The sequence below is a fragment of the Lissotriton vulgaris genome, chromosome 4_1, assembly GCF_964263255.1.
Source record: "Lissotriton vulgaris chromosome 4_1, aLisVul1.2, whole genome shotgun sequence".
Classification (NCBI taxonomy): Eukaryota; Metazoa; Chordata; class Amphibia; order Caudata; family Salamandridae; genus Lissotriton; species Lissotriton vulgaris.
Genome location: NC_141691.1, coordinates 1,830,853,772 through 1,830,868,603, shown reverse-complemented (window position 1 = coordinate 1,830,868,603; position 14,832 = coordinate 1,830,853,772).

Here is a 14,832-nt window from a genome sequence, read left to right as displayed (position 1 = left end):
TCATTTTAGAATCTCTCACTGTAATGACTTTCTACTTCAGAGCCTTCACTGTTGCTGTGCTTGTTCTTATGTACTTACCATTTGTCCGTGGATTTGGTCTTCTTGGCATCCTGGGGTCTCTGTCTGTTATCATAATTAGTTGGATGCTCATTATAGCAAATTCTGCTGATAAATTAGGATAAGCCGGATTTGACTAGACTTGGCTTCTCTATTCTCATATGGCTGAGATACCCGCCACCCCCTCTCAACACAATCCCCAAATGAGGGAAACCGGAAACGGTTCTTGAAGTTTTTGGAAGTGGGAGGGAGTGACCCTCCCGGCCGTATTTATTAAAAACAAAAAATTAGAACATTTAAACATTAATGTACAATTTCATACCACACTGCGATGTTTGGCTAACCTTAACAGATTCTCTAATACAGAGGTTCTCCTAGCCGATCTAACATCCTACAAAACATTTACTTGAAATATTGAAATTGTACATCCTAACGTTTAAGGGCCAACGGCAAGGTCGTAACCGGTGTCAAGATCCCTAACCAGACATACCCCCCCCCACTTGGGAGGGGCGACAGCACTGAGGCGTACTCACGTGCAACTACTACAATTTCCCTTGTCTTGACGGGGGCACTTATCAACTCGACGCCAGTTAAAGGTCGTTCGAAGACTCGTGTGAGGTATCTAGAAGGTATCGTAGACCTCCCCCCAACCCCACACAACTTACCGCATCTGCCGTCGCAGATGTCACTGGCCCCGGGAAATTCCCCAGGAGGGGGCTATAACCCCTCCTACACAGGAAGGGGCCTTGACCGCCTTTCCTCTTCTTCCGGCGACCCATCCTTAGAAGGGACCGCCTCCCCGTTGAGGGGCCAAAGGCCACCTCCCCCGAGCGCTCCCATCCGTGTTGGGTGACGCCCACTCATAGGGATCTTCCAATTAGTGCTCACCGATCATGACCTTACCGCCTACCGCCTGACCGAAATAAATACGACAAGTGCTAACTAAACGAAACTACATTGGCCACTATGACCGAAAAACCTGTGTCTAAATGGACCTTAAATCCGACATACTTTAATCACCAACTTGTAACCTTATACCAATCTTTATTACACATTAAATATCAACATAACACCAAAACAACCTGAAAACGAAAAATAACTGATCAACTTTATTAAAACAACTAGCTGTCCCCAGGGGCTGGTGGGTGGGTCAAAATTGGCTCTTCGTTCCGTCTCGAGCTCACGTGCAGCGGGGAGGTGCAGCTTCAGAGCACAGGAACAAGAGGATGTCTTCTGGTCTTGCGTCTCTTTTTATCCATCTTCAGGGTGGGCGTAAACCCGCCCCTGCCTGCCCCGAGGGCGTGGCCGGCGGCGTCCGTGTCTAGGCCAGCCCACTCAAGGGCGGGAAAAAGCGCGCCCCGGCTACGCCGCTTCGGGCATACCAGCCGAGACGCGCCTCCCGCCCAAAAATGTCTTCCCGGGGGGATCGAGGCACTCTGCCATACGTTCGGGGGGACCGAGTGGTCGCCCCTTTCCATATGGCTGAGATACCCGCCACCCCCTCTCAACACAATCCCCAAATGAGGGAAACCGGAAACGGTTCTTGAAGTTTTTGGAAGTGGGAGGGAGTGACCCTCCCGGCCGTATTTATTAAAAACAAAAAATTAGAACATTTAAACATTAATGTACAATTTCATACCACACTGCGATGTTTGGCTAACCTTAACAGATTCTCTAATACAGAGGTTCTCCTAGCCGATCTAACATCCTACAAAACATTTACTTGAAATATTGAAATTGTACATCCTAACGTTTAAGGGCCAACGGCAAGGTCGTAACCGGTGTCAAGATCCCTAACCAGACATACCCCCCCCCACTTGGGAGGGGCGACAGCACTGAGGCGTACTCACGTGCAACTACTACAATTTCCCTTGTCTTGACGGGGGCACTTATCAACTCGACGCCAGTTAAAGGTCGTTCGAAGACTCGTGTGAGGTATCTAGAAGGTATCGTAGACCTCCCCCCAACCCCACACAACTTACCGCATCTGCCGTCGCAGATGTCACTGGCCCCGGGAAATTCCCCAGGAGGGGGCTATAACCCCTCCTACACAGGAAGGGGCCTTGACCGCCTTTCCTCTTCTTCCGGCGACCCATCCTTAGAAGGGACCGCCTCCCCGTTGAGGGGCCAAAGGCCACCTCCCCCGAGCGCTCCCATCCGTGTTGGGTGACGCCCACTCATAGGGATCTTCCAATTAGTGCTCACCGATCATGACCTTACCGCCACAGGCCGGATAGTTGACCGGCTATCCGGACCCCCCACAAAACTCCTACCTAAAGGTCATGTTTCAAAGATTTCAACCATGCTAAGAAGTCTTCATAGTGCATTATCCAAGAAAAATAAGGATAATCCCAAATTGTTCCAACATCTTTAACCCAGCCTTAAACATAATCTCTTGGAACGCGGCCGGATTTCATTGTAGCCCGGAGAAAATGACCTTTTTATTGACTCTGGAGCCTGATATACTGTGTATCCAGGAAACATGGTGCACAGATAGGTTAACTCCTTTAAATGATTTCTTTATTTTGGAAGTTCCGGCTGCGCCCTCTAAGAAAGGCCATGCCAGGGGGGGGCTTGCCTGTTTACTATCAAATAAGTTTCAATGGAGATTCTCCCATTATATCGATCCCAGCAGACTTTTTCACACAATCACATTGGAAAATATGTTTTATGATAATGTAAAATATTCTATGGTAATTTTTAATGTATATATTCCGCCTGAGGAATGTTTTAATGATAAACTGCAGCGGGTTCTCCAGTATATGGATAAGGTTAAAAATTCACCTCCCTTCCCTGTAATTTTGCTTATTGGGGATTTGAATAGCAAAGTCTCAAATGCTAGTCTAGAACTTTTCAGGGATAAAGCTAAGGAGGAAGCATATTGCATCCCCCAGACGCTTTTTCCTGAAAATTCAAGAACAAATAAAAGGGGGAAGATTTTGTTAAAAGAACTTGCGATCGGGGATGGCATTATTCTAAACGGAAGACTTCAATCTGACGTCCCCGCAAATTACACCCATAAATCCCCCTTCGGATCTTCAATTTTGGACTATGCTATTGCCAGCTATAGTCTGTTTCCCCAGATTCTTGATCTAAAGATAATACCCACGACCCTGAGCGACCATAGCATTTTACTATTATCTATTTCGTTAAAGTCTTTGAATACGGCATCCTGGTCGCTTAACGGCAAGGAGGTTACCTTCCACCCAACATCTGGAAGATGCTTCTGGAATAATGCCGCCATTAATGGAGTGCAGGAGGTAGTGACGGATACCCTCAGGGATATAGAAGAGTGGCACGGAAACGAAATAGTTTGTTTTGAGGAACTCATGCAAAAGATTTTATCGAATGTTAAAAAAATTGTCCCCCCTAGGAAAAAAGGAGAGGCAGTTCCTCTGACCCTCCGTAATCTGAATAGGGATATAAACAAACTAATCCGTGCGCAGTACATCGAAAGGGTACCTGTTCGTGGGAAGGATATCGCCAGGTTAAGAAGAAAGAGAAGCAGACTTAAGTTGAAAATTAAAAAGGATAGGGAGGATGAAGTTTGGATTCAACTAAGAGAATCTGCGGCGCAGGGCAACATTAAAGATTTCTGGGCAATAATTGGGAAAGGATGTGGTACGCGCCACTCCCCGTCTCCCATAGCTATACCTGAAGATTTATGGTCTTCCCATATTAGAGAATTATACGCAGGGATTGAGCCCACAGGTGGAGATCTTTTTACGCACGCTGTCCCTGATGACTCGGTCTTCTTCCCTTCTGCGAAGGATATCGAGTTAGCCATAAAAAACATGCGACCATCTGGGGCGATGGGACCGGATGAGCTCCCGATGACGGTCTTAAAACAAGACCCTTTAATCTGGAGCAAAATCCTGTACCCCCTGTTTAGGGCATGCCATCAGTCCAAATGTGTCCCTTCATCGTGGAGAGGAAGCATTCTGGTCCCCATTTTTAAAAAGGGGGCCAGGGACAGCCCCAGTAATTATCGTATGATTGCGCTCCTCGACTCTATCGGAAAGGTATTTGCAAAATGCCTCCTGAGTTCTCTCTCTGATTGGGTCGAGGAACACAAAATTTTGCCACTGGAACAGACTGGTTTCCGTAGGGAACATGGCACCTTGGACAACCTTACTGCCCTTCAGATCATTACGGATAAATATGTCCAGGTGCGGGGGGGGGTTGTTTACGCCGCCTTTATTGATTTCTCCACAGCGTTCGATAAAGTAGATCGGAGAACGCTGTGGAGAAAATTGGCGATGCTGGGTGTCCCTACTCCCCTGCTGGAATTGGTGCGGGCTCTGCACACAGAGACCTGGTGCAGGGTCTTAATGGGGGGCGAAAGGGGGCTTTCAGCCAAAATACCAGCTCAGAATGGTCTGAAACAGGGCTGCCTATTGGCGCCCCTGCTGTTCTCCCTGTATATATCGGACCTCCCTGAGGCCGTGTCCCACAGTGAGGGGATCGCACCAATGCTAGGAGGAATGCCAATAGCCTGTTTGATGTATGCCGATGACGTGTTATTGCTTGACTTAACTCCCGTGGGTCTGGCAAATCGGCTTCAGGCTCTTCAGGTCTTTGCTGGGGAGCATTCCATGAAGATCAATACTAATAAAAGTAAAGTGATGTGTATTGCTGGTAAGAAGAAATGTCGTTCGACTAATTTCAGTTGGGCCATTGGAGGGCATAGATTGGAGGTCGTAACCTGTTATACTTTTCTGGGGAAAATATTCTCGGCCAATATGAGCGAGAATCTTCATATAGAGCACTGCTCCCGCAAAGCTCTTGCCCACGGCAATGGGTTAAAGTCCCTATACCTGGCAACGGGGAAAAGACATTTTTCTAGCCTTCTGGAAGTATTCAGAGCTAAAATCCCCGCCACCATTCTGTATGGTATAGAAATAATAGAGATTAAGTACTGGGACTTTTGCCACAAGGTTGAGGGAAAACTCCTGAGATCCCTCTCGACTCTTAATAATGCCTGCCAACTGGCCGCCTGTAGGCTGGATTTTGGACTCAGGAGTGCCTGGGTTCAGGGTCTGTGCGCTATAATAAGGTGGGTAGCCAGTTTGGCTAGAGCAAGAGAGGGAACCCTGCGAGTCTTACTCAAAAATGAGCTTTTGGGCAATTTCAAGGAGTTCTCCAAACTTGTCAGTAACTTTAGAGGGGCTGTGAAAATCCTTAGATTGGATGAAAGCGCTCTTTTCTCCTATTCTCCCACGCAGTTAAAGCAGGTCCTCAAGGAGGCTTCGTGGGAGTATTGTTTTCTATCTGATAAAAAAACAGTTAGTGGCAAAAGGAATGTGGAGCTGCTTATCTCATCCTACAGGTTGAAACAGCCACAACCGTATGCCCTGTGGAACTTACCTCACGGGGTACGTAGGTTCTGGTTTTTATTACGTTATGACTTAATCCCTCTTAACGTGCTGCTGTCCAAATGGCATGGCACTTCCCCGCTGTGCAATTTATGTAAATTGAATATCCAGGACTGCATGCATGTATTGTTGATTTGTCCTATGCTACGTAGTTTGCGTAATCGATGGCTTAAAGTAATTTGTCTTCGCCTCAGCATTGTCACTTTACAAGATTTTCTTCATGCACTTTACTGCCCACCTAATGAAATGTTTTGCGCCTATGTTTTTAACTTTTTTAAAGGATTTTTAGCTATTTATTAAATTTTCTGGATGTAGGTGCTGGCCCGGCCTTGTGGGACGGATGATTTGCAGTGTACCTATTATGGCTTGAATACTATGTTTTTAAGGTTGTAATTCTTGTATCAATGTTCTTATTCTGCTGTTTTGTATGTGTATGTTTATGTGGCCCTCTTTGAGAGCCAAAACATAATAAATAAATTTGATTAAGAAGTCTCCTAAGAACAACTCATTCCCCTCCCAAGACAAATGCACACCATCCCCCGAATACATCCTGTCATCATTAATACAGCTATGAGAAATAGAATGCAATGTCCTGGAACGGAACAACCTACTCACTTTATTGTTAAGCTTCCTAACAGAGTGATTCAAAGCAGGTATAGAGATAGCCCCCCGCCACACCTTTCGTGGAATCAAATGGGACCATGCAATCGTGCACCCCGGAACTCTCCTCGCCAACCAACTTACCGTGGAAAGCATTGCCTCCAGGAGTAGTCGTCTACCGATGGTGACCAAATCATTGCCCCCAACATGCACTATAACTATAGACGGCGGTGACCTTGTCCGCCCTAACAAACCCTCAAAAAATGTTTGAAACTGGTCAGTACAGAGACCGCCCCTTCCGTAGAAGGACATCCTGTACCCGTATTCCCCAGCTACGTGAATCATGTCACCTGCTTTGAATACGTCTGCGGCACGCCTCACGTATGAGTGGCCCACGACCCACACCTCCTTTTTCACAGCCGGTGATGTCTGACCGCTGGCCCGGTGTAAGGTCGACTGCATAGTCCGCCCCGCCTCGTAGGCTTGCGTAACTGAAACCAAACAAAAACAAGAAGCGTGAGTACAGAGTACATAATTACAGCTTCACAACATGTGCAACCGCACATATCTTTTATAACAATTGGAGGACCAACGCCCCATTCGTTTCACTTGCTCCACATTAAGACCCCTGGCTGTAGCTTCCGTAGCAGCCCCTATCCGAAAGGAATGGGTCCCAAATTCGCCCGGGTTCAAGCCCGCAGCGGCAACTGACATCGCAAGCACCCGCTGAAACTGAAATTTCGTCAGTGGGGTGGCGTCCGCGTGTCTTAACAAAGTCCCCCCCCATGATGCCACCCTTCGTGCTAGGTAATCCTCTAAACACTTTACCGGACATATGGAGGACCCTGGAATCCTGCGTATGATGACGCAGTCACCCATCCCATCCTGGTCAGTCTTAGACCTTACAAAGGAGACAGTCATTGTTTCTCCCCTGATCTGAACGTGTTCCCGGCACAAACCCCCCGCCACATCCAGTTTGTTCCTTGCAACTAGTTCGCCTACCCGCATTGCTCCGTGAAATGCTAGCGTAAACGCGGCTCGGAACAGCACTGCCTCAAACTGAGATGAACATGTGGCAGGAAGTGTAGCCAACAACTGGGACAATCTATCCAAACCTATCGGGCGCCTTTCATCTACTCTGCGACCCTCAAAGGCGTTGCCACCCACGCAGCGCTTTCTGTACAACGAAGGACGCTGTTGGGTCCTGGATAGCGTGTGCTCTGGCAACAAAGGAAATGGCAGCACGATGCCTCTGGGCCGTAGCCACCGATTTCCCAGCCCTACGTAAGGACATCAGGAAATTCACCACCCATTCCTCATGACCCCAAAGTCGCTCTCTATCACTCCCCAAAAAGGCTAAATAGGCCCGAAACGCCCCTTCATATGCCTTCCTCATCCTTGGTGCTAGACTCTCTCCCACGAGGTGACGAAGTTCGGGGCACCGAGAGACCAGAGAGCTTCGGTAAAGGGTGCCGGCTCCGGGTCCGCTGAGGGAAGGAAACCCGAAAAAGCCTGCATTTGAAAACGAGACAGTGCGTCAGCTGCCTGATTCATCACCCCTGGCACGTGTTTTGCTCTGAATAGCACGTTCAATTGCATACATAGTAAAACAATTTCTTTAAGCAGTCTTAAGATCAGTTTACAACGTGCTGCCTGACTATTGATGCACTCGACCACAGTCATATTGTCCGACCAAAATATGACCAAGTGATTTTTGAACCCATCGGGCCATGTTCTCAAGGCCACCAAGATGGGAAACAGTTCGAGGAAAGCAATATTACTCGTCAGACCCTTCTCATGCCACCAAGTCGGCCATCTTTGTGCCGACCATTTTGTGCCGAAAATGGCGCCAAAACCTATGCTTCCCGCCGAATCTGTCCATAGCCCCAGCTCCTCAGAAGAGACGGCTGGTTTGTTCCAGACGATTCTACCATTGAAATCCGCCAGGAATGCTAACCAAATACGCATGTCCTGGCGGATCTCGGCCGATAGTCTCGTGCGATGATGGCCTTCTTTAAGGCCGACCATCGCTTGGGCAATTGAACGGGAAAAGGGGCGGGCCATTGGTATCACCCTCAGGGCAAAATTCAACTGTCCCACCACTTGCTGTAATTGTTGCAGCGTAACTTTTGATGCATTTATACACAGTTGCAGCGCAGCCCTGAACTTCAACACTTTCTCGGCTGGCAAACGGAAACACCCCTCAATGGAGTCCAACTCGATCCCCAGAAACTCGAGGCAAGTCGTAGGACCCACTGTTTTACCCGGCGCCAATGGCACGCCTAACTGTTTCATTAACACACAAAATTCGGCCAAGGCCCGGCCACATTCAAAACCCCCGGCTGCCCCCAGAAATAAGAAATCATCAAGGTAGTGCATTACATCTTGGAAACCCGTTTTCTTTGTGAAAACCCATTGTAGAAAACAACTGAATTTCTCGAAATAAGCACAGGATATAGAACACCCCATTGGCATACACCTATCCATGTAATAACAACCCTGAAACATGAAACCTAGGAGACGCTGGTCGTCTGGGTGTACCGGGAGCAATCGGAACGCTGACTCGATATCTGACTTCGCCATCAGCGCCCCGGGCCCCAGGCGATTCAAAATGGCTACGGCCTCATCGAAGGATGCGTACCGCACCGAACACACTTCTGGATCGATTGCCTCATTTACGGAAAGACCTCGTGGAGCTGATAAGTTATGAATTAATCGGAACTCCCCAGGTTCTTTCTTGGGGACTACCCCTAAGGGAGAACAAACAAAATTCTGGACTGGGGGTACACTAAACGGGCCAGCGACCCGACCTCGAGTCACCTCTTTTCGGATCTTTTCCTGTACTACGGTTGTATGCTGCAGGACGGAAAGTTGGTTTTTACTCTTATCCACGCCCTGAAAGTCCCCTACCGGGATGCGGAAACCATACGAAAAACCGTTTCGCAGCACCCCAGCAGAAGTACGATCCGGGTAGTCACTGAGCCAAGGGATCATTGCCAGGGTATCAATGGGAGTGGGTAAAGGCGCCCCTCGGACTATATTAGACCTGTTTGGCACCTCCTCTCCCCCCGTTATCACCCGTTCTGGCTCTGCACGAGGCCTCAGGATGGGACGACCCACAACCACTACATTCATGTTTGAATTTACACGATCCCTGCGGTCTCGTACATTTTCCTCTGTTGTAATTAAAACAGAAACCCTTTCTTCCGGTATTGCCGGTAGGTTTCGAGTGATCGTCGGCCCCCGAACCTGACCGAAAGGGCGTCCCCGCATATTGTCGGGAGGATTCACCCACATTACTTCCCACCAATGGCATTTTTAACATCCCTGACTCCTTCATTTTATCCCAGGTCAAGGCATCATAACAATCCCAGGTTAAACTTTTATTATGCTCCTTTTCCTTTCTGAACATATTATCGTAACAAAACCAATGATTCCCCTGATGCGATGTTGAGTACCCCATGATTCGTGATTGGTAGATTGGGAACTCGGAAAGCAACTCAGGCCTACGTTCGCCCAGGATTGATGTAAAGATTCCCCAGGCATTGCCCCAATTGGCGATATTCTCATTCACTTTAAAGGCGGCCATTTTTGCGCGCCAAACACTCGGATGCATTAAGTCCTTCTGACTCTTTACATGCTCCACCTCATAATGATCAACAAGTAACGAAAAAATGTTCACATACTCCCCCGCCCAAATCTTTTCCTTAATTGCCAAAGGAACATGTTGCCCCAACTTTTCTCTCCGAGAGGGTGTTGACTCATCCCTCGCAATCGGCAATGGCCGCTTACCTGCACCTGACGCTGCCTCTGTGGTCGCAACCGTCCCTGGTGTCTTGTCCCCCACTGCAGCCGGCACGGGCACCTTGGCTGCTTCCCGCTTCTCACGCAATTGCTTAACCAGCTCCTGCGCTTCGACAGCCGTGGCGCCCTCGTTACCTTTTCCCAACCACGCTGCCAATTGTGCTGCCAACTCGGGCGGCATATCATCCTCGGACACGGGGGTGATCGGATTCCCCTCCTCTGGCACGGGAGTTGGAGCCTCGAGCGGGGCACTGGGACCGGGGATCTCCTCTCCCGCTGCCCCCCTCCTGGGCCTCTTGTTTTTCCCTCCCGGGGCTGCTCCCGCCAAAGGACGTTTTGGACCCCTTTCCTCATTCATGTCCACCCGCTTCCTTAGCTCGGACATCTCCTTCATGAGAACACGCAGCATCTGGTCGGTATTCATGCGCTTTCCAACCTTCTTCGGCATTCTCCAACAAAATAACTGAAAAACAAACAAGAACGATTAAAACGCTCAAAATTGGCTCTTCGTTCCGTCTCGAGCTCACGTGCAGCGGGGAGGTGCAGCTTCAGAGCACAGGAACAAGAGGATGTCTTCTGGTCTTGCGTCTCTTTTTATCCATCTTCAGGGTGGGCGTAAACCCGCCCCTGCCTGCCCCGAGGGCGTGGCCGGCGGCGTCCGTGTCTAGGCCAGCCCACTCAAGGGCGGGAAAAAGCGCGCCCCGGCTACGCCGCTTCGGGCATACCAGCCGAGACGCGCCTCCCGCCCAAAAATGTCTTCCCGGGGGGATCGAGGCACTCTGCCATACGTTCGGGGGGACCGAGTGGTCGCCCCTTTCCATTCTGGTGGGTGCACATGGGTGTTGATTTACTAAAATGCCCGACGTGGTTTCAAATAACCAGACACAAAATGTAACATAAAATCAGATCATTTTATCCCCTGTAAAATCATATGTTTGACCAGAACCTCCTTTTTCCCCAGACACAACCCCATTTGACCTGATATAACCTGGCATGCCCTGTTACCGCCTCATAAAAGCATATGTACAGACTCTTTTCCTCAAAGTCAGACTGCACTCATGCTGCATGAATCCAAGCCATGACTACAATTACTTGCCTGTTGACCAGTTAGTAATGTTTTCTGGATCAGTTTGTGTTTTCAGTGATTTTTGGACAAGTGGGGGTAGCATATTTCTAAAATTATATTTATGTTTTCAGAAGGATGTGCTGTATAAAAAACAAGCAAATAGTGTTGTTATTTTTATTAATGTTATAATTGAAGTATTTTAGGGACATATTATCAAGGGCCTTATCTCCGCTTTTTTGGCTTTAAAAGCCAAAAAAGCGGAGATAATGTTTTCGCCCTATAACAAGGCAGTGCTAACATGCATTAGCGCATGTTAGTAGCCTTGTTACCGATGCCTCGCTTTGTATCTCTAATGAGATTCAAAGTGGGCGTCACTGGGCAGTACAACCTTTCAAATATCGCTGATGCGCACATCGCGATATTTACAAGGCTGCCCCAGCATTTAAGCTAACGTTAGTTTTTGACGAAAACCGCTGTTTTCGCAAAAAACTAATGTCTGCTAAAATGCAACCTTACCTATCCCTAACATTGAGATGGATTATGCTGATATGACCACAGGTTCGTATTACCAAGGTTCTGCCGTTTTGCAGGGAACATCGCTGGAAAACCAGCTATGTTCCCTGCAAAACTGCGATTTCCCCTCTATCACTGGAATTTTTATCGCCCTAGAGAAACGCGTTCTTAGTAACGCGCTACCAGGGCAAAAAATTCCTTCGATGGATGGCGATAAATAAAAAAGCACTAAGCGTGCTTTGCGTTATTTATCGCCGTCCCTAGATAATATGCCCCTTGGTTTTTTACTCAAAATTATAGATATTAATACTTTCAACTCATGGTAATTACATTGTTCCTAGTTTTTAAGATGCTGAATATAGCTGGCTCAAAATACCCACTGTGTATGTCTACCAGGTTTTTTTTTCAGAGTGGTAAATTAGATTTCCTAAAAAATGCTTAGCTCTTTGTTTTAGAATTAAGGGTCTAATTGCGAGTTCGGCTGTCTTAACGTTGGGCAACCTCTGCAGTGGCCCCAAGTGGACCTCTGTGCCGGTGATCTTCTGTCTGATGTATAACCATGTTACCATTGTGCTGGTGGCCTCACAGCAGTGGTCTTCCAAGGGTGGGTGACCTTTATGCTAGGAATCCCACTTATTTTTAGTTTTTTGCGAAAGTGCAAATACATATGTGTGTATTTTCAAGAAGCAGGTCTGTTAATACACACATATGTATTACACCTATGGAAAACTAACAGTGGACAAATGGACAAGGAACTTACCTGTGATTCTGGTGGCGACGGCATGGATTTCCCTAGTCGGCAAGTGTCTGCAGCAAAGGAACAAGGGGCTCTGTGAGGGAATGAGGAGTGGAAATTCCCAAGGAAAGTATATTTCTTAAATCTTATTTCTCCGCCAGGTCGAGTGTGGAGATCTTCACTTCATAGTTGGCTTGCCAGTAAGGCACATCGTAATCTTGACATCCGTAACAGGGGCAGGACTCACTCCACAAGCCTCTGTCACCTGTTATCGCCGTCAAGGCGGAAAAAGAAATCATGGAGGAGGTGGCGGTCTTTTGTCATGGGGACTGCCAACATCATAATTGAGCTTATGGACCACCTAGTTGGCGTGGATTCACCATTGCGAACACAGTCTCAAGATTACCGAAGTTGAAATCACGCCCTAAGTAAATTGCAGATTTACCAGTCTACTTCCACCCTCAACAGTTGCATTAGATTGCTTTTAAAAAGGAAGGACACAGTGCATTGACTGACCTGATTGAGATCCGATCTGTCTTTTAGAGCAGCAGTGCTAGTCTGACACTGCCATGCAACCCTTAAAGCCATTTGTGCTTTGGTTAGCTCTTCTGATGTTTGAGCATACACATCTCCATGGGCTAAGAGCACTGAGCAAATGAAAACATATACACACACACATACACTGAGAGAGCCATCTCTGTGGTGCCAGACTCCTGATAACTTTTCCCTGCCTGAATTTATAACCTGTCATTTGATCGTTTATTTTAACAATGACTGAAAACAAAACTGAAGGACGGCTAACTTGTGTTGCCAATAGCTGTAGTTTTGTGCTGTGCTTTAAAGACAAAGTTCTTGTTAATTCGTTTTTCAGAAATTAAATATCACAGAGTGAGCCCTGTTCAATACAAATATATTGACTAAGTCAAGGGTTGCGGAGCCTCAGCCAGGGGGAGTAAAGGGCAAGCCAGGGGTCGCACTGCCACCCAAGGTGATCCCTAATTGACGTAATGTCCCTACATAGTATTCTTTCTGTATGTGTACATCTGTTTATAGCTGGCCTTGTTAGACTTGACGTTGGCTACTCATTTTGGACTCAAAAGTATGGTCGAAGTCTGGAAATTAGCTGTACCTGAGACATATCCACCATAGGTAAATACCAGGGTAGTGTTTCTCTATTTTCCTGTTTTCATCCAGCTTCTGTTGTATGCTTGTAACATGGATACTTGTATAAACAACAGGAGCGAAAACCCATCAACAGCATTGGGATTTGGTAAGTAACACAGTATAAACATATGGTATCCCAACTGGTATAATTTGGAGTCAATTACAAAGGATGTGTTAAAAACATTATCAGCAAAAGAATAAGGAGACTCATTCTTAATCATAAATGTGCTCATGGCATCATATTTATCCTAAACAGGAAAAGGGCAGGTTACAGTTGTATCAGCACTGTAAACAATTCAGTTAAAACAACCCTATTCGTACTTGGTGCTCAAGTGGTGCTAGTAATGTACACGGAGGCGACGCAAGTGACAAAGTGATCAGCAAAAGACGGCGCAAGGTGACTGGTGCATGAATATATACAGTGACTAGAAGAAGCAATATGATTCCTACTGAATTGTAGTCTTTTTTGGTTCTACTTTGGGCTGGCTGTAGTTTTTAGATGAACCATATGGTATGTTGCGCCTTGGATTGCGCTGAGTGGTCGATGGCATTTCGATCTTCTTGAATTGGGAACTTCCTCAGGACTGGGTTGAGTGATAAGCGGTGCTGATGGCACAGTACGCAGGATTCGGAGAGGAAGACAAGATCTCTTGGTGTGGGAACTGGGCTCTGAATCAATAAGGCACTCAGGAAACTTGAGGCAGTGTAGGCGAGCGGGAGCAAAACATCGAACCGGACCTGATCGATAAAGGGAGAAGGAATCTGCAGATCAGGAGCGTGTGGGAGAGCGATCTGGAGTATCGTAGTGTAGTTATAAATCAACTCGTCATTCAAGGTAAAATTGGGGTTATCCCTTCAGGTGGAAACGGGGCATCGATCCCGGAGTGATCGACGGTGGGAGATTAAATCTTTCTGAGTGGAGCTGGCTTGTCTGATTGGGATTCAAAATCCCCAATCAGGATTCAAAATCCCAATCAACTTCTCCGGGGACTGTTTCATTGTCCCCTATTTTATCCTTCTCCTATCGTTGGTCAGGGTTAACCTGTCATCAATCGGAGTCTCACTAGGAGGGGATAATCCTGAGTCTGGCACCCCGAAGGATAGAGACAGAGCATTATGGTCACTATCCATCCGTGCAATAACCTCAAAGTCCTTCACCCGATGCCAAGATCTGCACTCAACCATATTATAATCTATTTGGGAGGCCTGACCAGTTCTGTTAAATGTCGGCCTACTCGGTCTATCCGAAGGGGTACGGCCGTTGTAGGCCCTTAAAGAGTGGGTTAGTTCAATGGCATTAATTTGTAAAACCAGAGGTGATCAGAATTTTGCTGGATACGTTTGGGGGTCAGGTATAGCCCACCTGAGGTCCTCCTCATTGATAATGGCCTCGTCTGTGCCTAAGAGGGGTTCGAAGTGACAATTTAGATCTCCACCAAGTATCAGACCTGAGTTAGATGGCACCCTCGGGATAAGAAGATTTAATTCCTCCAAGGTTTTTGATTCCTGAGCAAGTG